Here is a 27640-nt window from a genome sequence, read left to right as displayed (position 1 = left end):
GCTATTTATAGCCTGGCATTACTTCAATTAATTTATTCCATAATAGTATATTTTCTCTGTTGGCTCTTGAATTTACAATTACAGATTTGTATTTATAACATTTGAAAATGTTTTAGCTTCTCTCTTGACTATAGAAGCCTTGGAGAAATAGCTGGTCAGTTTCACATTAACTGTATGCAGCATTGCAGAAATGAAATGCCTTCACCATTTTCACTCTTAGACGAAGGACATATACTGTAGGTGTAGTATACGTTGTATACTTACAATTTTTCTATGATGATATATGTAAGGTGTTTGAGAAAAGGCACTTAAGTCACACAATACGATTTTCTGTTTCTTCTGTTCTTTTTGTTCTGTTGCTATCATCTAACTCACACTGAAGCAATTAAAGAAAATATCATAAGTGTAATTTGACATTGGTCATGTGTAAATATTCTACCTCATACCTATAATGTTTGCTATTAAATGAAAATTGCTGTTTCCCGAACATCCTAGATATTTGCCTAGGTTGTTATTATTATAATGCTCTACTATTCTCTTGTATGTATAAAACAAATCATTATTCTTTAGTAATTAAGTTGGAACTGTGAATGCTAAATTAGCAGTCACAAACTGAATTTTGTAAAATCAAATTGTCCGTTTTCTACATACGTCTGATTTTAGAAAATTTGGGAAAAAAACTCAAATTATCCGTTCACTGAGTTCTGCAAACAATGAGACGAAATATTATATGTGCATATACCTAAAGCGAATCATGTGAATCATGTGAATCTAACATTACACTTAACTAAAATTCCGAAATACATATAGTTTTCCAGTAATTATATAATTTACATCTTGAATTTTTAATGATTGGCTTCGAAGATGGGTAGACAACTTACCCATCTTATAGATCGTGATACCATACATATCTAATTGTCGAAATGCATGCTCTTCTGTTACGTTCTGCTTGGTTCTACAATAGTAGCTACGCCACAAATCATTAAAAAGAAGGGAAGAATGCAAGATGGTTAGTGGATGGTGGTTACATAAAAATTCTTAAAAGCTCGAAAGTTAATACAGAATTTTGTTTATATTAATGATGTCATTATGTAATAAGTCAAGCACTTTTTTCTAAAAAGTGAAGGGGCCACTTGTTGTTCCTTGTAATAAGAAACTAAGATATAACACAATTTTAACCCGATTTATCCCTAGAATCTCTGTATTTGTTGTCCAAAATTGTTAATAGTTAAATCTGAATAATGCATCCTCATCAGATATGCATTTTCTTTAAATATTTATGACAGATTGCAATTTATTGCATTACTAAATCATTCACAACTCCGGCTACGTTACTCCATGACGAGAGGCTCTTCAGTTTTTGCAAGCAGATGTATTATAAACTTGACTTTCTGATTTTATATTTACTTTAATCAATTCAAATTCAAATTCCTATAAAACAGAATACAAAGATCAATAGTGTATCTGGTCAAACCTTGAAATTAATAGTTACTTGTCAATGATCCACGTATCATAATGAATGAATTTGTCTTCTATCAGCCTTGTTTTCTAATTCCTGAGATTTATTATTATTATAAGTTTTAGAATTAGAATAAATCTCTCGTAGACTTAACAAATGTAGATTTAAAAAATAAAAGAAGATAGAGTATCTGGTTTGAAAGTTTATTCGCTTTTCTTTCACAAAGGTAATGTGGTTGTTATTTGACAATTTAATTCCATTGTTAGGTACGTGTGTGAGTGTGTGTGTGTGTATGTGTGTGTGTGTGTGTACAACACGTACATACATACGAATACATACATACATACATGGTATCACAGAAAGAAACATAAGTAGAAAACAACAACAAATTTCATTATACAACACGGCTAAGACTATACACTTTGCATAATCCAAATTAGCAATATGAAGTTTGATTTTAGCTTAATATAAATAAAGAGCTAATGAGAACAGTTTCCTGCATAATTTCGAGGACCAAGTCAAGTACTGTGTCGATTTTCAATAAAAATACGATAACAATCCTACAGTCAAGATAGTGCATAAAAGTTACATTGAAAGAACATTTTGATATTTTGTTACGTTGCAATGATTTACAAAACCTATCGAATATCATTGATTTATTGGAAACTTCACAACCTTAAATGTAACTTGATATACGGCTAACAAATGAGGGGTCTAGTGAGAGAGGGAGCTATGCCACAAATCTTGAAAATTTTATTTCTTGCCATTTCCAGTCTTCTCCTACCATCTGTCATCTATCATGTGAACAACAACCATATGACATAGCTCTCGCTTGTTCTGCAGCAGATTTTCTGAGTTCTTGAATACGTCCTCATCAGCATTTTGAGTGAGAGAAGGAGCTATGCCACTTGCTGATGGTGTCTGCAATAGGAGTGGCAGAGGTTGTGTTGCAGTAACCGGTGCTAGATTTAATATCAGCCCTGAAGTTAAAAGATCTCATGGCAATAGTGCCTTATATTCCTCCAGGTTTTCATGGTGTTTACCAAAAACTAAAATCCACAGAAACAATGGACAGTGAAGATCCTCCAAAAGACATATGAAGTTGTCTTTATGTAGATCATATGTAACCCTGTGAACATGATTTACACTCAGGCAAAAGTATTTAAGCCTTGTTCAAAGTATTTGATGTGCTAGATTGATTTTTCCACATGGGCATACTACAACAATATACCATACATGTTCATAATAAATGGTATTTATATTGAAATTCATATTTTTCCTTTTGAATAATTTACCTAACAATATGTTCAGAAAAAAAATACCCTTTGTTATACAAATTATGACTCAACGCAATGCTTTAGAAAACTCAATTTATTTCCATTTCTTGTCAAAGTGGCATAGTTCCCTCTCTCACTAGACCCCTCAAATGTCATGTTTTTCTTTTGGTAAATATCTCTCAGATTATTGAAATTAGCAATTGTTAAATTTAGAGTGGAGTTTTTGTTTAGTTGCAAACGTTAGGATAAGTCCATTTTAATTATTTTATTTAACCAGAATTTGAGATTAAGATTGTTCGCGTCTGTTGTCAAGATTTTAGAAGATGTAAATAACTTTGTGAATAGACAAGGCAAGTAATGTAATCACGAATTTATAAAAAAGGCATGTATACACTGTGAACTTTTTATTTTACAAATACAATACACAAAAAAATATTTTAGGGGTACTGATAATAGTTCGTTGGAGGTGTTAAGCTAATAAAATATGGTTAGAGTTAATTAAACCTTTTGTTTGGTAACTAAAGCATTTATAGAGAAAATTGGATGTGTTGAACAAAATGATACAATATATAAATAAAACAACACAACACAACACAACACAATGTTAAAATTTACAGGTAGATATAACTGTTTGGGATTGAGGTATTTTTCTTCGGGACGTCATTGGGTACAGTTCACAAAAACATAGTAGTTGATTGCGGAAAACGAATAAACATGACCAAATCTTTTAGTGAACAATAATTTATTTTTCCAGTATTTAAGTATGTTTCGTTACCAACCCCAACATTTTGGTTCTTACAAACTTTATTCCTGTCTAACATATTGGCATAGTATGATAATTAGTAGATAGTTATATAAGCTTGATAATGGAAATAATATAAATAGAGCGAATATTATAACTTTACTTTTTCCTATTCGAATAATGTTTTATATGCTTAGTATCTAAATAGCATTACAATTCTATCAATTTTGGTAATTTGTGCGTGTTCATATAATATCTTTATTTCAAAATTACTTTCCTAACTGTACACGATATTGCGCTCAAATGTTTTCTATAAACTACGTGTAGTCTGGAGTTAAAGATAAGAGTCACTCACAATATTGAAAAACAAAGCAGCACTTTTCAGTGCCTCTTTGGTGACGGAGAATTTCAGGCAAGTGTTCTTCAGTATGAATGGAGTTATAATAGATAACGTTAGCGCAACTTATCACTTTGTTAGTGATACCTTACACTCCATTGGGATTTTACTGAGCACAATGTACCAAAGTGGAAATAGCGAATTTTAGTTAGCACATTCTAAGCAACACATCTAGTATCAGCCCGTCCATCTTGCAGAACACTCGCCTAGAAACTGACTATTGCCTGGATATTCTTCATACCATCAAGGCAGTCCATTCTGAAATGTACTGATTTTTTAAAATAAATTGATTAGTTGTTTGAACTCGCTCATACACAGTAATCAACTCCAGTTGTTACCTAGCAACATGTGAAAACAGGGAAGAGTTTTTGACGGGACACCCTCAACATTTACATGCCATATTTTCGCTAAGTACATGTTTATCATGAAAACTTCGAGTTCGAAACCGTTTGTAAATATTTTATTCATTCTGAAAGTAAGTGTCAACATTTTCCATTCAGAAATTTATAAGAAATTCTTCAAGAAAAATTTGAAAGAAAAGAAAAAGAAATGTTCCTTGAAGTAGAACTAAGTAACCATTCTAATTCATATCTATATGAACATATTTTATATTTCAGTCATCCTGGACCGAGCATTTAATTCCACATCGCAATACTATGAATAAAAAAAATATTAGATTTTTGTACATGCAATCACCTGAGTAATATTAAACTTAACACGCCACTAAAAAGAATAAATAAATAAATAAATAAATAATAAATATATGTATATATATAAATACATATATATATATATACACTGCAAAACTCACCTAGGATCTATTAAAATGCCGATTTTTGTGTACTGAGCTAAAATGTAAAAACTTTAAATTTAATACTCACATAATAACTGTTGAATTTCAAATACCGCTCTTACATTGAAAGAAGATATCAAATAATATACTCGTCGCAATTGACGTAAAGTATTATAAATAGACTTTAAATAGACAAAAATAAGAAATCAAATACTTCCCAACAGATGGCCATAAGATTGATTGATTTGCTTTATGCTACTTCGCTTTTTGTGCCACTTTTGGCTAATTTGCTAAGATTGGGATGAGTGATGACATGATGAAATTGATGAACGACACTCCCAAACATCCAAGCCCAGGCCGGGAATCGAATCCGGGACCCCTGGAGTCGTAGAGATATGTGCTAACCACTCCGTCACGGGGGCCGGCAGAGGGCCATAAGAAAATGAAAAATTGTATTTCAAATTTGTACCACAGAGTAATTAGAAATAATTAAGACAAAATTAATTTGTATCCTGAGGAACTTACGTTTGCACTAAACACCTCACTATGCCAACTGAATAGTCATTTTAGATTAAAAACCATAAATTAATATAGTGAGAAAATGAATGTTATTATTTTGAATTTTTTCTGGATTATTGAGAAACACAAAACACAATTCACACTTGTCCTGCTGGATAGAAGGAGAAAGATAGAAAAGACAAAGTTTGCATTGTAAGTGTTTCTTAGAAATACAACACTTGGTAAGAATTAACACTAGATTTGAAGATACATTTTATCTATTCTTGCAAACTATCTTTAAAATGTTTTATTTATTTTTCAGTTCACGTGATTGCTTCCTGTGTCGTGATTTGAAACATAAAATAGCACAATACTGCAAATGTGCGAAAACTTTCTACAAAGTAAAATCATTGCGTGATATCTGTATCAAAAATTTGCGATCGAGACTTGAAACTTGATTTAATTGTTAGGTTTTAAAAAATAAAATATTGATGAGATGGTGCCAAGCTACATTTTCGTACTTGCAAGAGAAACAGACTTGAAAGTTCAAAGAAATTCAGAATTTAGATTTTTCACTCCAAAATTCTCCTGTCACTCGTACGTACCTTGAAGTCTAACCCTTTGGTGAAACAGTTTTGACAATGTTTGTAAGCGACTTAATTTTACCTCATTTGAAATATAACACAAATGAGTGGTGAAAGTATCTGTAGTCTGACAATATCTCACAACGATTACCTTCATTTAGTAAGGTTCACCAAGAAGCTTAAATTTATACTTCAATATCTCACCTACTCAAATTAAATTTGATTTTCTAATTTCTTTCGTCTGGTCAACCGTCATGTATAAGTAAGCTAAACATCCCATTAAATCTATTCATTTATGTTGTGTATCAAACTGATAATTTTTACTACACGAATTATATTTGTGGTATTGAAGTGATTTGAAATTTTTAGTTCATGTCATTTAAGTATAAAGTTTTCTAAATATGGATTACACTTTACATTTTAAACATAAATTCAAATGAACAATAAATCCTCAAGTGAATGTGCACGGAATCGACTTACAAATCTGATTCGATCCTTCAAAGTAACCTATCGTAAAATATTACTTGTACTAATTAGTAATCAAAAGCATTTTCAGGTTAGGAAAAATAAACTTAGAATCCAAAAGATAGTAATTATTTCAAACGAATCGGAACAACGAATTGTCTCCCGTTGTTGTAATTATATATAAAAAAAAACATTCCAAGAGTATAAAACGTTGAGATTGTGTTTGTTTGTCATAATTGTTATAAAAAATCATAAACAAAGTATTGTGTTTCAGTTTCATATATTCTAACACACCTTTGAAAGAGGTTAGCATGTTGTTGTGAACGGTATTAAAAATTTGCAAAGTAGCTATCTAAAATAATCAACATAAGGAAGTAAATACATTATTATTACATTAAATAAAATTAACACGTAATCCGGTATTAATGCTTTTATAGCCTTCTAAATTACAGTACTAAAATTCTCAAAAGAATTAATACGCACACATGTCGCGTCTTCGTGAGGTTACCAACTAACAGTTCTATTTTTAAACACATATTTACTGGCACTCAGATACATACGGTGGCCAAAACAGTTACTGACACTAAATAGAATATAGATTACACTTCCAAAAATAGTATCCTCTGCAATGCACAGACATTGCAAGATGTCGCTATAACTTGTTCTTAGAAATTGTAGCTTCCTTGTTAATATTTGTCCCGGCTGGTAACCCGATAATACTTGATCTGTTTTGTGGTAACCTCGTTTCAAATCAAAAGTATGCAAATGGTGCACTCAGATCTTGAGTGCAGTATATATCGTCAGTCGCTTAAGCACACAAACTGGTAATATTTTGAAATCAAGAAAACCTAAATGATAAGATCTGTACAATAATGCCTTCGACTATAATTTTTAAATGCTTCATATATTTTTTTACAAATTTGAAAACTTGTAATATTAAATATCCAATATTCGAAATAAGGATTTTAAACAACACGACTGCACGTGGCATATGTTCCTCTGACGTAATAATATTAAAATAATATTCGCATAGTAAAAGACGATAACATTTTCAACATTTGGGTAGACATCGATTAGAATGTCTTCACAGTAACCTCAACCTTCTGTGTTACCTTGGTTGATTGATGTTTTGCTCCGCTATTCTGCCACTTTCGAGTAATCGTTGAAGATGAGAATGAATGTTGATAAGATCAAATTAATGAAAGGACAATCACAAACAAACATCAACAACACACAAGATTCAGGGATTTTTTACATTTCCAAAACCCTGTGTAGGTTTCATCCTTTGAGCTTGTGGAACAAAAGTCACAGGAGTGTTACGTCATAACTAATTCTACCACATAACAGTAAAATCTTTGAAATATATTACGTTAATTAGAATGGGTAGATAGGCAAAAGGCGGTCAAATTATCAATTTTTTAACCAAAATAACTGTCTTGAATTTAGAACAATTTGGCTGATATTTTACTACATTTGGATACTTGAAAAGCATTGCTGCATTTGAATGGTATTGGTTGACGCATTTCAAGATGGTGGACGAACAATCAATTTTCACTATGAGCGTTACACCGTGCTATACAATTTATTTGAGAATTCGGTAGGTAATTGGAGGACATTTTTCGAACCACTGTTTTGGGTCATTTTGAAAAGTGTAATGGGGAGACGAATTGGGGTTATATGACAAATGTTTTAACTACGATAACTGAGGTAAATTTAAAGCTTTTGTACTGAATTTTTCATAGCTGCTAAGCACTTTGTTTGCAGGATCGATTTCTTTATACTATTTCCTTTGTGCGACAAACTCGATTTTTTCTTCCTAGAGCTTCAAATTTTACTTATATTTTTCTAGGCTACATTTTCTTAAATTAAGAAACGAAAAGTTCTGAATTTTTGGGTATAAGTTGAGTTATAACTATTATTTTTAAAAATGTTTCTAATATAGTTTCGTAATTAAGGTGAAGCGGAGAATTCGAAACAGGGCAAGGCCACATTATTATGAGTATTGTAACTACATTAATTTATAGATTTTAAGCTGAAATTAAAGAAAATAGTGTGCGTTTTTGTAGAGGAGTCTGGAAAAAGGCACAAACGTTTTGACTTGGATAACTGTACATTTCTACCTCTTGATCTGAAATCTTTACTGTTGTTCGGTACTTTCATGTACTGTGTGGTGTTGGATTTGAGTGAAATAGGTCGAAGCGTTTCAAGACGTCGGACGACAAATCGTCGTATGAGAACCAGAGGAACGAAACTCCTAAAATGCTGTTTTTAGTTTTGCTTAAATAAACTCCTCCGAAGAGCTCCATTAGGAGTCAAATCGACATATGTCCACTTCAAATCGTTAGTCACGTATCTCCAATTTACTGACTCTTTTTAAGAGTCAAGACATTTTCCTAAGAATACATTATTTTCTCTCTCCTGTAAATTTGATAAGTTCTCACGTGACAAAATATATTTTTCCTGTTTTGTGATATATTCAAATCTCCGTGTGGAAAACATTTCAAGAGTTTGACATACACAACTTACAGTAATATTAAGTTGTCATTTGTACTCATTGAGCGAATTAAGCTTTTTGCTTCGGGAGATGGCCACTCAGTGAATTTGTGATTTCATTTCGGGAGATAGTTTTTTTTAAGCAAATTTGTATAGGCTATGTTACCAGTTAGTAAACTAAACTATTGCCCTGCGGTGCTAAGTACTTTAGAACAATGGATCTAACCTAGGTCATTAAATCTTATGATAACATTTACATGTAATTTAGAAACAGTATAGGTCTACAGTAAAATCTCGTTAATCCGGACTTATGGGGGGATAAGCTGACCGTTTAACGAAAGTCCGGATTAACTAAAATAACCTAAACGAACATTAGAAAGTTCATTAAAACTCCGTTTATAGCAACAAAACACGTTTATTATGGTGTATTTAAAGGGCATAGGCCTAACTACACTATACAGTACAGTACAAAGTCTGCGAGAAACAGAATTTCATTGGTTAAACTGCCTTTTCTTTGGGAAGTTCTCTTGTTGACTTCTAGCCACATTTAAAACCTTGCATTCTGCTTTTTTTTGGGGGGGGGCTGTCCGGATTAAGCGAAGTCCGGCTTATCGGGGTACGGAATAACGAGGTTTTACTGTATTTACATTCTAAGAAAAAACAAACTCATACATAAAAATAGCTATAGAACTAGTTACACCGAAAACTTTACCAAACTTCTAATGCCAAGTTCAAACTTAACTACCTGCAAGTTTCTTGTGAACATTTTAATACATGTAAAATGTTAGTAATATGCCATGAAAAATCAAATGGAAAACAACCTCGGTAAGGTTGTACAGTTTCAAAATGGAGTTATTCCTTATTCCACAAGGTTGCATACTTTTCGGCTGGGAAATATTTGCTGATTTGACCATTAATACACACGAATGCTTTTTCAATTGCGTTTGTTACATAGTTAAGAAATGGTAATGGTAGGCTATAGCGTACTATATGGTTTTGTTTCAATCCCATTTTCTTTGACGGGGATTAAAATATCCCTGGCAGGGATAAAAATAATTTTCCTTTGCCGGGGATATTTTTTTCTTTTTGGAGGGGAAATTTCCGGCATTCCCTCCGTGAATTCGCACAATGTTTGTACTACACAGCTGTCACTAATGCTGTGACTATGACAACTACCGCAAATTTAGCTTCCGAGCTGACATTTCTTGTAGTGTCTTGATACCTCCAAAACTGGTCATTTATTGTTTTTGAATGAAATTGGTCGACGAGTTTCAATATGGCGGACTTCATACCCACAAAACCCATAAGACGTTGGAAAATTCACTTGAGGCGAATTAATTCTATTTGCACTCTGCGATAAAGAAACAAAACAGTCTTATATTCTGTGTTTACTGGTGGATATTTTATTATATGACAAAGATTGAACAGATCCGTAGGCTTTCAGTGCCTCATTACGTCTCAGGTTAAAACAACACTTCCGTGTTTGGGAGTTACTATTTAATTGGAGCGTAGTTACACGTAACGGTTACTTTTTTCGAGTAAATGTAACTTCAAGATTAAAGAAATTAGGAGTTACCTTTAGTTACAATGGAGCGGAAATTTCTCCAATCAGATTTTTGCTGCATCTTGAACAAAATGGTCAGGAATGGATGTGGTGTGGATTATTCAAATTGTGAGAAAAACGTTACATCTTTAATCTTTGAATTTCATTACCTCTCTCTCTACATATACAATTAGGTTAAATTATAATGTAATGTAACGTAAAGCTAATATTCCTTACGGTTATCCCGTTTGGAATTCATCCTTTTGATGCATTTTTTGAATACGAATTTTGATGCACCAAAAGGGGTGTAATGTTATTTTGAGAATGTCAACCTCTTTTCCACGTAATGCACACTGTACTCCATTTTGCAGACTAAGGAGCTACAGCTAGTATAATCCATTGTGGGGCTCGCCTTATGTCTTGTATTTATGGGTTTGTGAGTGTCATTTCATCAATGTCATCTTATCATAATTCTTTATCATCTTCGCGATTAACCAAAAGTGGCAGAAAAGTGAAGTCAAATAAGACATGATCATCAAAAGATCATCATTGGTAGTGTATGCACTGTAATTTGCTACGGGAGTGTCCCTGAATACTGTGACATTTTACACATTTAGAGTTCTATGTGTAATTACTTTTAACAATTTTAACAGTTATTGCGACGCACTATGGAATTTTCGTTGTGCTAATGCCTATTTACTTGATTATTCCAAAACCTATTAATACTTCAAATATTGAAAAAGGATGGAAAATAATTTATCAGAAGAGGAAAATATGCGGTTGTATTAATATCAACCTCACAGTAATGCCACAGATTTCAAATTTGGGCACTTTACCACCAATACGAGGTACATAACGTAAGAAAAAAAATCTTACAAATTCTAAATGCCCTAACACAAAAATATGCTTATCTGACTTTATCACTGCAGGATAATTTGCAGAAATTGTTCACAGTATAATTCTTGTAATATTTCGGAAATATAGCGAACTGTTTGTTTTGTTCGTTCTAACCAATAAAATAATTTTGGGTGGTTATTTTGATTCACTAAGTATTAAATTTTAGATGAGATATTTTCATTCACTACGTAATTAATTTGCTTTGAATCATTGAGTACCTAATTTTGTGCGAATTATTTTTTTTCACAAAGTATTACATTTTGGGTGAGTTATTCACTGACTATTTGATTTTTTTAAAAAAAGGTAAAGTGCTCCCCTGTGCACAGCACCATGCCATGAAGGCATATAGGGGGTGTGGGGGTAACGCCCCACACTTTCTTGATCCGGTCGTGAGTGGGGGTGATGTGATCAGCATCACGCCCCTAACCGCCTTTACCCCCCAGGGTTTCCCCCAGGTACCCATGTTATTCGACGCTGGGTGGGCGCCGGGGCCGCTTTTGGGTTGAGTTATTTTCATTCACTAAGTATTACATTTTTGGTGAGTCAATTTGATTCACTAAGTATTATATTTCTGGGTGAGTTGCTTTGAAGCATTAAGTATTATTTTGATTCAGTAAGTTCTATATTTCTAGTGAGTTATTTTCGGTCACTAAGTATTAAATTTCAAGTGTGTTATTTTCAATTACTTAGTAACCTATTAAATTCTGGGTGAGTTATTTTCATTAACTAAATATTTAATTTTGATGAGTTGCTTTGAAACGTTAAGTATTATATTTGGGGTGAGTATTTTGATTCATTAAATATTCAATTTTAGTTAGTTATTTCCATTCACTAAGTATTAAATTTTGGGTGAGTTGTATTGAATTTAAGGTTTTTTAATTATTACCCACAATATTCAAAGCTAATTCATGTTTTAGAACGGTTTGTTTGTAGTGCTTATTATAATATTTTGAAACGCCTTTCATTGCTTCTTTTATTTTTGCAATGTTTAGTGCCTACACATAGAATTCGAAATGCATCGAATCAATTGGCAGTTCAACGTGGATATTTTTTAAGGATCCTGTCTGATCTTCCCAATGGATGCATTTTTAGTACTTCGCAAGGAACAGAATCTGATAACAGAATGCTTTAATTCATTTCTATGCATAATTTTGATGCACCAAACGTGTGTCATTAGCAGTCTATGTACAATAATGTGTGTTTCTAGAGTCAAAACAATTATTACGTAATTGTGTCAATTGAGAAGTGGGTACTGTGTGTAGAAATCTGATTCTAAATGCATACAGAAAGGAGAAAGCTATCTGAAGGTTTCTCGAAATGTCCCAGAACGAACAACAAAAAGTAGGTTTATCATTGAGTTTAAACACTCATATTTTGTAAAGCACTAAGTGGATTGCAAAAACACATCCGAATTTGCAAATTTGCATAGCTAAATGGCAGATTTGCTATTGTCATGCATTAAATATAAAGTAAGGAATAGAAGCAAAAGAATTAGATGAAAATTGGGTCTCATTTCTACCTCACAAGTTTAATCGCGACGATAATGATGGGTAAATTGATGAAATAAATAACGAAACAAACATAATGAAGCATTTGTGTTTTGTCCAAATCTCGATCTTAGGACCTGGTGGCTACCTATAGCGCTTTGATAATTACTTCGCCACGAATTTTACAAGGGGGCCCGGTGGTGGCACAAATGGTTCGGATCCCACTTTAATCTGTAGGTCTAGTCCAGATTAGCCTCTCTGTGCATAAAATGGACTTAAAAACGAAAACTCAAACTAATACTAAGAGCAGTAATATTTTTACCAAAACATGTGAGAGTAATAAAAATTCATAGGTGATAAATTTCAAGCATAAGTTAGCTATGTATGCCTGTGTATAGAGAGGTAGCTATTTATAGATTGACTCATTATAAGTTTATGTGTATATATGTTTGCATATATAAATAGTCGTTGAAGGATTATTTTTCAAGATCATGTGTGAACCTCCTCGATGGTGTAGTGGTACCACAGTCATCTTGTAATCACAAGAATCCAGTGGAGGCACATCATGATGGCTGGGATCGCACTTTAAACTGTAGGTCCAGTCCCGATTCGCCTTTCTGTGCATAAAATTGACTTTAGCCTTAAGATTGTAGTTTTGTCGTTGAGAATGTTCTTTAGCGTTGCTTTCCTGTCACTTTTGGCTAATCGCGACGATGAGAATGATTGGATGAAATTGACGAACGAACAAGCTCCGAGTAACCGAGTTTGAGAAAACCAGTCAATTCAATCAAAATGTAACTCTGTTATAGCTAGTTACTCATTTTGAAAAGTAATTCTGCTTCAAAAGTAACTGCAACTTTCCTTTACAGTTACTCTTTTTGGGTAAGCAATAACTCGTAAAATATTTCACACATCAACATAAAGCAATATGTTCTTTCTTTCACTGATGACTATCTGAAAATATACATTAATTTTCATTGTATTATAAATAACCAACCTCATTATGTTTAAATATTAAAATATATAGTTACGTAGATTCAAAGTAATGCAAAATCTGCACGGAAACTTAGAGAAAGGTAAGTCTAACTGAAAAACGAACTATTTATTGAATTACTTCTTACTCTACAAAAGTAACACTTGCATTTGCGAGCCCCCAGAAACATCGGGCAATATCCCGGTTACCCCTCTAAGCATGGCTCACTGCCTTCGTTAGATGCATTTACTACACATACACACCCTTTTCATAGAAAGAGACATATTTCCTGCATTTCTACTAACACATGTAAGTTTTACACCGAACTTGCTTTTCATTAATTAACTCTTGATTGACAATGAAATTAATTTGAACATATCATACTTGGAATTTTCGTTCATAGATGAAAGAAGAAAATGAATAGTATCAATCGCTTACAAACACCACTTGCGTATATATGTTAATGATTTATTTTTATAATATTATTTACACATGCTAAGTGTACCAAAAAGATCAAAGAAAAATATGTTGCATAATTGATTTAGTAACAATAATAATTCAAAGTTTAAATTCAACTCTCTGTACGGAAACAATAGAAGTTCTCAGTAAAGGAATTTGCCATGGACAAATGTGTATGCAATTAATTTTCTAGATAGTCCCATCTTGTGTTTTGTCCCTTTGTCCCTAAGCACCTAACTTATCTCTAGCAATGTCATTGTAACTATCTAGAAATGATAAAAATAAAGATAATTTGTATTGCATCTGTAATATTAACATAAAGTGAACGTTTGGAAATACAAATCACAATAGTTTCCTGGGTACGAATTACTTACTGCAAAATGTCCCACAGTATTTTTAACACGATTCACAAGAAGACTAAACATAGTTATTATCACAACTAATCCTAGAGACTATAGGCCAAATATATTCGATGTTTGTGACAGTTTCTGCTGAGAAATTCTTAAGCTTATCTTCTTTCCTTCAGTAATCATCATAAATAACAACAATGTAGAATAATTTTATTTCACAAAAATCTAAAAGTCTCATCTTCTCATCAAAGGGTTCGGGTTTCGTTTCATAGTGAAGGTACATTGTATACAGTGAATCGGATTCAACTTTGAAGGCCCAGTCCCGATCTAAATCGTCTTGAAGTGAATGTAATATACCTACTTGGGACTGTTTTTTAACATCTAGAAAAATATACCCACTATATTTCCATTGTTACATTTGTCCCCTCCCGGGGAAAAAAAAAACAATCTACATCCGCCTATGTCTCTTAACGTCAGCCCCCCCAAAAAACTATACTCTTTTCTATCCTATCCCGAAGTCTTCTTTATTTACTTATTCTAATATTCTATCGGGATGAATACGCAATATGTAGTTCTATACTATGTAACCTTCTCCACTCACTTATTATTTCATGTCTTTTAGATCCAAATATAGGGTGACCATAATATTTTGACCCAAAAAACGGGACATCCCAAGGACATTCCCCCCGTCTAAACCCGGTTAGGCCTAATTATAAATGATACATCTAACTAACTAACTAACTCTCTAGCCTTTTTAAACTCGAAGGTTCATGGCTGCAGCAACACAGGCCTTCCATCTTTCCCTATCTTGAGCAAGTTCTATCCCTACCGATTTCCCTTAGGTCCATCTCAACGTTGTCCCTCCATCTTCGTCTTGGTCTTCCTACAGGTCTCTTACCATCAGGTTTCCCAACAAGAATCCTGTAAACTCCTCTTTCCTCTCCCGTTCGTGCCACATGGCCTGCCCACCTAAGTCTTCTTGATTTAATTATTCTAATAATATCTGGACATGAATACAAATTATGTAGTTCTAAATTATGTAACCTTCTCCACTCACCTGTCTCCTCATCCCTTTTAGGTCCAAAGATTTTCCGAAGGATCTTATTTTCAAATACTCTCAATTTATGTTCCTCTTTCAATGTAAGGGACCAAGTTTCACATCCATATAATACTACAGGCAAAATTACTGTTTTGTATATTTTAACTTTTAGTTTCTTAGATATTAAACGAGAAGACAAAAGTTTATGAAGAGAGAAGTAACATGCATTTCCTGAATTAAGCCTACTTTTTATTTCCTCTTTAATATAATTTTCATTTGTTAATATTACTCCTAAGTATTTGAATTTGGAAACTGGTTCAAACGAGTTATCAATAATTAGATTTCGATTATTACCTAACACTTGGTTTCGGCCTGTAAGCATATATTTAGTTTTCTCTTTGTTAACTTCCAAACCTATCTCTTTAGCAGTTTTGAAAAATATTTTAGCATTATTCTTAATTGTATTCACATCATCCCCCAGTAAGTCTACATCATCTTCATATGCTAACAACTGAGTCAAACCATTTAATTTTAGTCCTTCTTTAGTTTCTTTTACGTTCCTTACAGCATATTTTAAGGCAAAATTAAAGAGCAATGGAGATAATGCATCTCCTTGTTTTAACCCATCATGAATTGTAAATTTGTCAGACACATTAATACCCACACGAATTTTAGTTTCTGTTTCACTGGTGCATACTTTTATCATATTAACAAGCTTCTTAGATATTCCTAACTCGAATAATATATTATATAATTTATCTCTTTTTACCGAATCTTATTCTTTTTTGAAATAAATAAACAAATGATACATCACAAATAATAAATTAAATATGATCTCCCGTTGTCAAGAGTTGTTACAGTATGGTTTGCATATAGTGTGTCTGGTCCCTTCTTCTTCTTGAGAAAAACTTTATTCCTCACGAACCGTTCATAAAACTCTGACACACAGTACGAGATTTGTCTTTTGAGTTTGTGTGAAGACGCAAGAATTAAAATTCCTGTTGCAGGTCCGTATTAAAACTACATATTCGCTTTTTGGCCATATTCATTGCTCTACAAATAACGGAACACACGCAAAACAATACAACTGTCTGCTCGAACATTCTCTACACACAGAACCCAAAACGTGTGAATTGGCACATATATATTGATTTCAATAACATGTTAACGTGCATAAACTGCAATGATGCACCTTTTAGTGTCAAAATACACATAGGAATGTATTAAAGGGTATTTTTATGAGATGAAGTTCCGTGTGATGCACTAAAATGCATCAATTTGGAAGATCAGACAAGATCATTTCGAAAATAACAAACTTTCACTTTTAATGCATCAATTGACACAGCTAAATGTGTAATTTTGTTATATTCGAAATAATCTTGTCTGATCTTCCAAATTGATGCATTTTAATGCATCACACGGGACTTAATCTCATAAAAATATCCTTTAATACATTCCTATGTGTATTTTGACACACTAAAAGGTGCATCATTTGCAGTTTATGCACGTTAACGTGTTATTGAAATCAAAATATATATGTGTCAATTGACACGTTTTGGGTTCTGTGTGACGGCGTTTAAAAATTCTATTTTTTCTTTTTTTTTAGCATGAAATGTCTCTCAAATTTAGATTTGGTTTTCAAGCTAACTCCTCTTTTATAAAACGGGACATATTTAGGATTTTAAAAATCTGGACGGGATGACCGGGACACGCCTCTGAAACGGGACAGTCCCGGTCAAAACGGCATGTATGGTCACCCTATCCAAATATAGTTCTTAAGATTTCATTTTCAAAAGCTTTTAGGAAGCCTAATTTGATACGCAACTAGCGGTACTATTTAGTTAGGCTATTTTAACCTTTAATTTTTTTTAAAAATATTACATCTCGAAATGAATCATAGGTTAGTGCACTTTTGATGCATAAATTGACACATTTAAATATGATTTCAAAATCTAATTTTATTTGCTTGTAAGGTCTGATCGTGTCATTTGATGAATTTTTGTGTGCCTTTTTGTGCCCCTTCAGAGCCAGCCTTGTGGGGACACTCGCCCGAGATCCCGCACCAGGCCATTCCCATAAAGAATAAAGAAAAAGTATTTATCCTCAAGGGCAAATAGGCCTACAACATTAGAAATACTTGTAAGATGATTTTGTTTTACATTTACAATGCGTAAAGGAGCATGGCTACGGAGTATGACTCAAGAAGAATTAGCCAAGCATATTGATGGCAGTAATTTATGTTTAGAACTGAAAGTGTCCCGTGATCCCTTACCTCAAGAAATTTAAACGACAAAACAAGCCCTACAATACATTCGGCATATTTTAGACTCCTTTCCAAACACGTACATTGCATTGACAATTTTGCCTACTGTTACTGTAGCTAGTGCTGAAAGAAGTTTTTCGAAGCTTAAACTTATCCAAAGTTACTTAAGACCAACCACGTCGCGTTGAGAAGAGAATTTCCTCGTCTCTAGATTACGGGGAGAAAAAGTTATTGAAAACTTTGCATCAAAGAAAGAAAAAGTTGAGTTTTGGTAAAACTAATAGATAATGCCAATAAAGAAAGTTGAAGTAAAAAATTGAAGTCATAAATGATACTAGTTTCACATTACACAAAATATGTAATACAGAACTGTTTATTACTTTTAGAATGAGCAAGAATGTATCCAGAATTTTCAATTTTGACGGGTGTATGTACGATTTTAGGGGGGGGGGGTTAAAATGATGAAACCTGCATCAAAATGTTAATTGATTATTCTCTGTGAAAAAGTTTAGGGAGGTATATAAATCACTGAGATATCGGATTTTTAAAATTGATCTGAACAATTTTCGTTTTAGGACCCCCGCATGTTATGTATGTGCTCTAGGTTCTGCACCCACCTAGGGCCGATCCTGTGCACATCATTCTGAGTTTATGCACATTGAATGTATTATTCGAGAAAAAAAAACTTACACATTTTTGCGTCAATTGATACATTTTTGAAGGAACCACGTGGCATGTCCATACATAGATACAGGCAAAATTACTATTTTCAATATGTTAACATTTACAGTCTTTGATTTTAAATGAGAGGATGATAAAATGTTATTTATTTATTTACCTTCAATAGAGACAAGTCTCTAATTACAGAAGGTAGTATTATAATATTATATTTACATTTACAACATGTACGTACATAGACACCTCCATCAACACCTCTCCCTCTTGCATCCTTTAAACACAGACATACATAAACATACACATATAATACATAATACATACATGCATATTATACATGTTTGTGACATAAGATGTTTACTACTCAACTGCAAAAACAAACATTTTCAAATACCCATTTCACCAGAATCACAAACACTGGTACAAAATATCATTACAACAAACTTCAATGTGACCAATCCAATCCTTGTAATATATCCACTATTTACGAATAATACCCCTTTAACATATTCATACATTTGGCCTGTGACATACCGAAATCCAGGTCCACCAGACGATTTGAGATCTTGTTATATTCAATGGTCATTTATTGTAGTGGGTAACTTTTACATTTCTGTTCTCTGTAAATAAACGTCTATTACGTAAATGACGCTGCCTTACATTAAACCACATTCTTTCTAGTAAAATACTACAATCAATATGCCAATTTATTATTTTATGCAGAACCACTTGTTGAAAAATTTCACGTTTATTTGAAAGGCTTACAAAATCAAATTCATTTAACAAATCATTGTATAGTGTTTTAAGTATCATTGGCGATATTTGATGCTTTTTATAACATACAAATCTGAGATTTTTTTCTGTATACGTTCAATCATATTTTTCTGGGAGTTACAGGTTGGCGCCCATACAGAGCAAGCATATTCTAATTTGCTTCTAACTAAACATTTACAGGGCATACACACATCATTTAAAGTTTAAAGTGAATTCACGCTTTTAAAAACGACAGTCAAAAGTTACTAAATCAGTATGTAATATACGTATTCACATTTTATTTACTCAGCCTCAAAGCTTGGTTTGCAAAACCACCTGTTTTAGCATATTTACAGTTTAATAAATCGGATGTGGTATAGCACATATATTTGTGGAACGTATTTTTGCAATTGAACGTAAACTGTTCCAAGTTATGAAACTAACAGTTCTTCAAGCAACCAACGTTGAAGTAAATAGGGATCCTTTCTTTCGGGACAACATTACTGTAGTAATAATAGAGGAAGTATACAGACAATTCTCGTGGAAGAACTCAATGACTGTAACCTGGTTGCTACTTTTCACTATTCTATTATATCAAAAGTGATTAATTTTTATTCAATGTTGACGAAATCGTATAGGAGAGGAAATTTTTACATATTTTGAGTTATATTTATTGTATTCTATGTTGAATAAAATATTGAAGGGCACGTTCTTCTCCATAAGGTTTGCATACATTATTACTCGTATATATATATTTTATTTGGAATCACTTCTCTGCCTCTTTTGACTAATTGTGACGATTAGAACGAATGATGATTAGATTAAGTTTATGAAGGGGCATTCACAAGGAACCAAGGCAAGACCGGGACTCAAACTCGAAACCTTACAACTGAGACACCACACTGTTAAAATTACCGGGAAATTCACAATATGTTGTTCTTAAAATTTTACAGTTTGCCTCTTCATTTACAAAAAGTGAACGCAATCGTTTTTATGTAAATTAGAATAATTTATCATGCATAAAAATAGATAATGATTATAATTTGCTGTTGAATGCACCATAAATATATTTTTAAAAACTCAATCATTAAAATTACAGGGTGTCTTTTTTAGAGTGATAGAACTTTGAATTTAAATTAAACACATAAAAAATTAAGTTTGAAGCCAATTGTGTTTTTATTTGAAAGATAACTTTATGACATTTACTTTTTGAAAATAATTTCCGGCATATGTCCACCACGACTAGCTGTGATGAACCGGATTCAATCAGTCCAATTTTGAACCACTTTTTCAAGTAATTGGGGACGTATGTCGTTAATAACACGAGTTATGTTGGCTTCCAAAGCGTCAATTGTTGCTGGTTTACTTTAATTCCGCTAGACAGATTGCTGACTTGAAAAATAATATTGTGCTTCTTTAACGTTAGGTTCGACGAATAAGTTGCTCTGATGGACGATTATGTGCACCATACAAATTCCGAAGTTCTCTATACGTTTGGCGATCAGAAAATTGATTTTGGAAATATATTTCCACAATTTGTAAACGTTGTTGCGGCGTCAGTCTTTCTATGATCATTTGCCAATGCTCACTGATATGAAATGACAAAACAACATGTCATCAAAACAAAACAAATGACAGCTATCCCTATCAAAAGTTCTATCTCTCTAAAAAAAAACCACCTTTTACATGTAATGACCGTTAATACTTTAAAAAAAACGATTATGGTCATGTATATGTATGACAGCGAAAATTGACAGTCCGTCTCGTCAGTGAAGTTTTTACAGTAATTTGACTACAATTAAAGACCACTGTAAATTAGCTCCAATATCAAATTTTACAACGTGAAGTATCGTATTGAGTGAACGTTTTTCTCTCGTTCTTCCACTCATTTTTCGAGAAGACAAGAAATAATTTGATGAACTGGAGGAAAAAATAGGATGGGGTTCGGGGCAAAAGTGAACATAGCTCCCTCGTTTCAGCTAAATGTCGATCCATTCTGACAAAAGTGATTTTGCCTTGAACGGCAACAGGAAAACGAGTCCAGTTATTTCAATCGTTCCAAGAAATTCTCTTTCGCTTCCGAAATGGAGTTATTCTGTATCTCCAGAAGAGCTAACTTTAGCGTCGGCCATGATGCGTGCAAAAGGCATATAAACCCAAGGCCAGAGGAAGCTCTCTCCCATCTTGCATGGAAGGAAACTCACCATTCGTCACATATGAAATGCAAGATAGGCCCCAGCTTCATTTCCCAAACGTGACATTTTCATTGCTGGGTTGTTTCAGCGTTTCGGTACACAGGCGACGTTTGCAGGGCAATAAGTTATCCGAAAGTTAAAAAAAAAAAAATAAGAGAGAGACTGCCAAAAGTAATAGCTCTTACTTGAGGAAGTAACCAGGGAAGAATAAATTAATGTCACCGAGACGGCAACCATCTTTACGTTCATATTCACCAAGTTTTTACTTCAGAAGAATATATCTCTTCCTGCGCCAAGTATATTTTCCAAAGTTTTGTGACGATAAGTTCAACATCCGCCATCTTGAAATGTATCGCCCAGTTTCGTTCAAACGCCAAAAAAATTCACTAGTCATACAATGTATTAAATGCTACGAAAAATTCTACCATAAAACTCTACATTTAAGTCATTTTTAGTGTCCAAGAAAACCTTCTAATTTGCACCCCTTAACCCCACACCCCTCTTAAGCCACGCACTATATTTCATAGATTACAATTGTTGACTTGTAGTAGACACTTTTATATGTATCATTCCACACCGTTAGAATTTACAATTACCGTTAAAATTGAAAAGTCTGTCTTTTGTTTCTAAATTTTAATATTTTCTCGTACTTAAAGATAGATAATGATTATAAATTGCACTTGAGTGCACCAAAATATATATTTTCACAACTTGATCGTTAAAATTGCATTAATTAGGCTAACTATGTAATGGCAGTTAATACGACAAAAAACGGCCATGGTAACTTCTTACCGTAGTTTGATAGCAGCAGAAATTGACAGTCTTGGCTCAACTCTGAAACTAAATCAAAGCACCATTACTTAAAAGCATCTAAGTTCAAGATCGTATTGATATTTTTTAACAGTGGTGTATATAACAGGAAGTTGCGCGCGAGGGTCTGTCTGATTGGTCATTGTTACATATTGTCTTGGCAAAAGCTTTTATCACACCCGTATCCCATTAAGTATTAATCTTAATGTGTATGAACAATACTTGTCCTGAAAAAAAAAAACTGATTACATTTTGTATGCATACACCAGAGACATAATTTCTGTATTTTATTTCAGGTTGGGCTTCTATATATGAGGAGTCTTATGTTTCACTGTTGTCATGCGCTTCACAATTGCTCAAAACAATGAAACGATAGTGCATTAATGAACGGGAATTTACAGTCCGAACTAATTGATTTGGTCTTACTTCACGAAAATTCATATTCTTCCAACACATAAATTCCATTCGACGTATTTGTATCACTTTGATGACGTTTTGTACATTGGTAAAAGTTACAGTAAAATTTAACAATCTGCCTGATTTTGCGAAGACGACATACAACCGTATTTGAATTATGTTTCAATATTTTATCATGAATAAAGATGGATAAGGATCATGAACTACATTTACGTGCATCAAAAATATTTTAGGCACATACTGCTTCAGATCCCACTTTAAACTGTAGATCCAGTCCCAATTAACCTTGTTGTGCATAAAGTGACTTATAAAATTCCATAAATATGTTTTAAAAATTGGAATCATTATAACCACATTAATTAGGACAACTTCATAATGGATGTTATTGCTTTAAAAACTGTCATAGTAATTATTTTCGTATATTTGGATGGCATTGGAAAATAACAGTCTTTATACAGTCGTCACTGCACATTATTACATACATTATTGAATAGTTCCTTTTTACATTAGCATGCGTAGCTCACCGTATATTTCCGCGTACCTTTTGAGTATGTGTACCTCGAGAAAATATTAGGATTGTAATGGTTTCCATAAACCTGAACCGTTGAAAATTTTATTTTATGTTCGGGACCAAGTGTCTGGACATGGCAATTAGAGTATCTTAAAAAGCGAAATTTTTGTTTCTTAAAGTGCCCCTTTCTCAGTTTCATCTAATCATCATTAATCCTCACCCTCTTGATTAGTGAAACCCAGCAGTAAAAACGAACTAATCAAGAAAAATAAAATAACATTTCAAGATAATTTATGTATCAAGCCAACCGTATTGTATATTATACTAAGAAAATAGGCTATATATTCATTCATTTTTACAAGTCTTATTTTTCTGTATGTTGGTAGATTTTCTACCCAAGATTGTGAAGTCTTAACAATCTTGGGTAGAAAATGTCTACCAACATACAGAAAGATAATTTTTAAAAATATTAAGAAAGAAAAACGGGAGACAATTTAGTAATGTTTTCTAAATTGCTTGTAAGAGAAACAAAAAAAAGAGCGAAATGGCCTTCAGTAATTGCTTTAAGGTTGCAAGATGTAATATAGAACGAATTTCAGTAATGACAATTAATGTATTTTGTCTGCAATGGCTGGATATAAACATTGCAAAGGTTTAATTGATTGCATGTTACCAAAATAAAAATATATATTAGCCAAACATTTAACTCGTTTTCTGTATGATTCTGAAGTGTTTACTTGTAAAAGTGTCGGTGTTAATACACACAGAATTTTTAGTGCACTCATCTATTAGAATAAATATAGCTCTTCACTAATTGCTGATTTTATTAATTTCTTTCAGATCGAGTTAGGAGTTACCCGGAAGAAGGATTGGAAGTATATTAATATAAATCCAAGACAATAACTAATGCAGGTATATAAGCCGTAGAATTATTTAAGCCCACCAAATGTGTCTTCCTTTATTGGGTAAGCTCAAAATTGTAAGAGGAGTATAACATTAATTTCAATCTAATGCCAATCAATTTATTCACCAAACAAAAGATTAAGTTACATAGTTAAAGAGTGTTGTACAATTGTACAAAGAGAAAAAATATTTTATTAAGTTCCAATTAATTTTCTGTCCACGATAATACACACATTTTAATTAAATAACTTTATTTTTAAATACGTTAGATATTTGAATCATAAAATAGAATTTATAGTCTATATCAAATGTTCATATTTGACATGACGTTATGGGAATGACTTCGTATTAATGTGAATACAATTGGCGTACCTGAAAACAGAACTTAATTTCACAATCTAAATGTTTGGTTTATGTTTTAAAATAAAATAAATTTCTGCCTTGGTCAGCATATTGAATTTTTCATATCATGGAAACAAGGGTTAATGGTGTTATAATCTAAAACCTAATGATAATTTAGTTTATACTGATGCAACAAATCAATTATAGTTCATGTTGTATTGATTTATGTTAAATATCGCCTTTAGTCTTATCAAACGATAATATTTCTAGGAGTATATTCACTTAACTGTGAAACTAACTTGAGATAAATTGTGCTAAAAAGCTTTAGTTAACTGGCATAAACGAACAAACATTTTAATCTTCAGACTTGTTATTTGTAAACAGACGTGTAGTCATTATTGACGTCATCATTAAGTACAAGGTATCGCAAAAGTCATCACCTGATTTTCTTAGCCTATAGCTTGGGTTTTAAATTAAACAAAGTAGGTTTTTGTGTTAAACTTGAATTGATACTTGTAAGTTTTATGTCCTCAATTTTTAAAGATAACATTCAAACAATTACCACCATTCTAATTGATGCAAATTTAGGCTCTTTTATTGCGTTTTCCATGATGTTGGAAAGAATCTGCGGGGAAATGTTTTCAATTTCATGCTGAATATTGTCTTTTAGTTGCTGTAACGTCTCTGGCTTATTCACATAAACCAGTGGCTTGAAATATCCCCAAAGGAAGCAAGACGCTGAATGGTTTGCGGTGTAGGCGCTGGACGATTGGGAAAATGTTATCTAAATTCTCGTTGTGTCAAGATTACAGATAGATTATTCCTTAAAAATATTGTCACAATTTTTCCAAGTTCTTGTGGGGTATACTTATTAATTTTCGCACACATCAAATTTCGTGAGTATCTTATATTTAACTGACAAAACACTACTGATATAAACAAGATGTCAAAATGACAAGATGTCAAAATAAAGGTCAGTTCAAATAGATGACTTTTACACCACCTTTTATATGGACAGAAAATTCCAGTTCACACAAATAAACTGTAACCATTTAAAAATTTTAACTTTGAAAAGTAGAAAGTTAATGTGACAAATTTTATTGAGACTTGCAATTATAACATGAGTAATAAGAAAAAAGAAAGACTAATTACACAGTAAATGAAAAATAGGATTGAAATAAGACCTATAAAATATTAACGTAGGCAGTATCTAAAATAGGTAGTCACAATAATTGGTAACACAATATAGACCTATTCTATGTTTTAAATAAATGTCGTGTACAATTACACGATATTTTCTATTATATTTTATTACCTTTCTGTAAATACTTTACAGTAGCATAATGTAAACTTGTTGCATTAAACTTTAGTTTAATTGGTATACCTTGTAACTCACTTTAATCTACTGGAATTACTGCTCCTATTACAGTTTTTGGAAGTAGATTTGCTATTCAAAAGGTGCCTTAAGAGTCATTCCATGCGAAATCAACACAGCTCCTAACCTGACCATCTCCAATTTTCATGAAATTTGGGGAGTTGAAACTATGCATGGAGTTTAGTAACTATGAAAATTTTTAGTCTCGTGCGTCTTGTAATTGTTAAATTATTCAAGGTCAAAGTTCGCATAAATTGCTCTTTTTGAGCCCGCTTAGCTCTATTAAATGTGCTGTAACTCTGCCCCTATTTCGCCTAGGAAGCTCAAATAAAGCTTATTGTACAGGGAATTAAACAAGCTTTCCAGTGATATATAACAAGCCCACCTTTTCATAAAAATATAATTTTGTCACTTGACCTTGGCCTTTGACCTAGAATATCTCAAAACATGTCATCACCAAAAATCGTGAAAAAAATATATTTGGTCCCTCATGCCATACTATAAAACATATCAAAAAATCATTCTGGGACTGCAATGGGATCAGAAGATACAAAATAATATGTGTTACTATGTGACTGATAAAAGCCTCATTACATGAATTATGACAAATCAAAAGTCTCTTAACACCTTCTACAAAATGTAAAGGAGTTATCCTGGTAATGAAAGAAATAGGTTAGGCACAGGGAGATCTCTAGCTGTGTGTGTCAAGCGCAGGTCCGGCATATTGTTGACCGCCATATTGAATTCAACGCCAAAATTTCAAAGGAAAGGGTGTGAAGTGATATATCAAATCAGGCTAGAATTTCACGAAAAATGAAGCAGCGAAGGTTTTTCCAACTTAGTTTTAGGCAGCAAGACGTTATACGCTTCTTATTTTTCACTTATGATATATGCACATTATAGTGTTGTCAATATTCCTGTGAGCAAACTCGTTGACGTCTCTCACACTCACATAGAACATTTGGCAATGTAGCACAGGGGTTTCCAACTGGCGGCCCGCGATGCCTTTTTTTGCGGGCCGCGAAGCCAGTTTGCAAAATACATTAATTTTATGTATTTTTATTAAAATACGTTCTATTTTTACTGAACAACTGGCGTTTATAACAGATATCACAGGTCATCTGAACGAACTGAACTTGAAACTGCAGGGAAGAAACCAACTGGTGTCAGATTTAATGGGAAACATAGATGGGTTTCGTAATAAACTGAAGATTTTCAACGTTACTTTGGAGAGGAATAATCTGGTCCATTTTCCAAGCTGTCTGCGGCTAGCAGATGATGAAGAAACACTGGACATTTGTTAATTCAGTGCAAATATTAAATAAATAATGGATGAGTTTGACTCCAGATTAAATATTTTGAAGAACTTAAAGCAGCATCCAGCTATTTAGCAATCCTCTTGGCGTTAACATCGAAGAACAAGAAGCTTCTCTCCAACTTGAATTGTGTGATTTGCAAGGCGATGTGTTCCTTCAAACTAGCCAAGAAAAGGGGCCAGAGTTTTTCAAATACCTTTCAAACGAACGCTTTCCAAACCTTCGTAGTTTTGGACAAAGAATGACATGGATGTTCGGCAGCACATACACGTGTGAAAGTGTTTTTTCTTCAATGAAGTTCATCAAGAACCGCTACAGAAGTCGATTGGTAGATTCTTCACTGCTTCACCTTCTGAGACTTTCAAATACAGAAATTGAAGTGGACATTCCAACTTTAATAAAAGAAGGAGTTCGGCCTCAATTTTCACATTGAACACTTACTATGAAGGATTCTTATTTGTATGGTGTGTTTTTCATTTCTTTCAATTCATTCATAAGTATTGGGTTTCTGTGAAATAAATTGTAATTATACAATTTTGATTTGTGATTCCATTGTTTTTAATGCCTCATTTTAGAAATTTAGTTCATGCGAAAGTAAGTACTATATTCTCAGTTCAGTACTTA

The 27640-nt window shown here is 32.8% G+C and overlaps 1 long non-coding RNA gene across 1 annotated transcript in view; it reads left to right on the top strand.

Moving 5' to 3' along the window:
- Positions 1-24134, top strand: part of LOC145999992 (uncharacterized) — a 155791-nt gene extending 131657 nt beyond the window's left edge. Inside the window, exon 3 of the long non-coding RNA XR_014443453.1 lies at positions 23921-24134. This is a non-coding gene — a long non-coding RNA (uncharacterized LOC145999992). The remainder of the gene's footprint in view (positions 1-23920) is intronic.
- The last annotated feature ends 3506 nt before the right edge of the window (positions 24135-27640 follow it).

This window comes from Lepisma saccharinum, chromosome 16, assembly GCF_977018435.1.
Source record: "Lepisma saccharinum chromosome 16, izLepSacc3.1, whole genome shotgun sequence".
In the NCBI taxonomy this organism is placed as follows: Eukaryota; Metazoa; Arthropoda; class Insecta; order Zygentoma; family Lepismatidae; genus Lepisma; species Lepisma saccharinum.
This window is presented reverse-complemented; position numbering and strand designations above follow the sequence as displayed.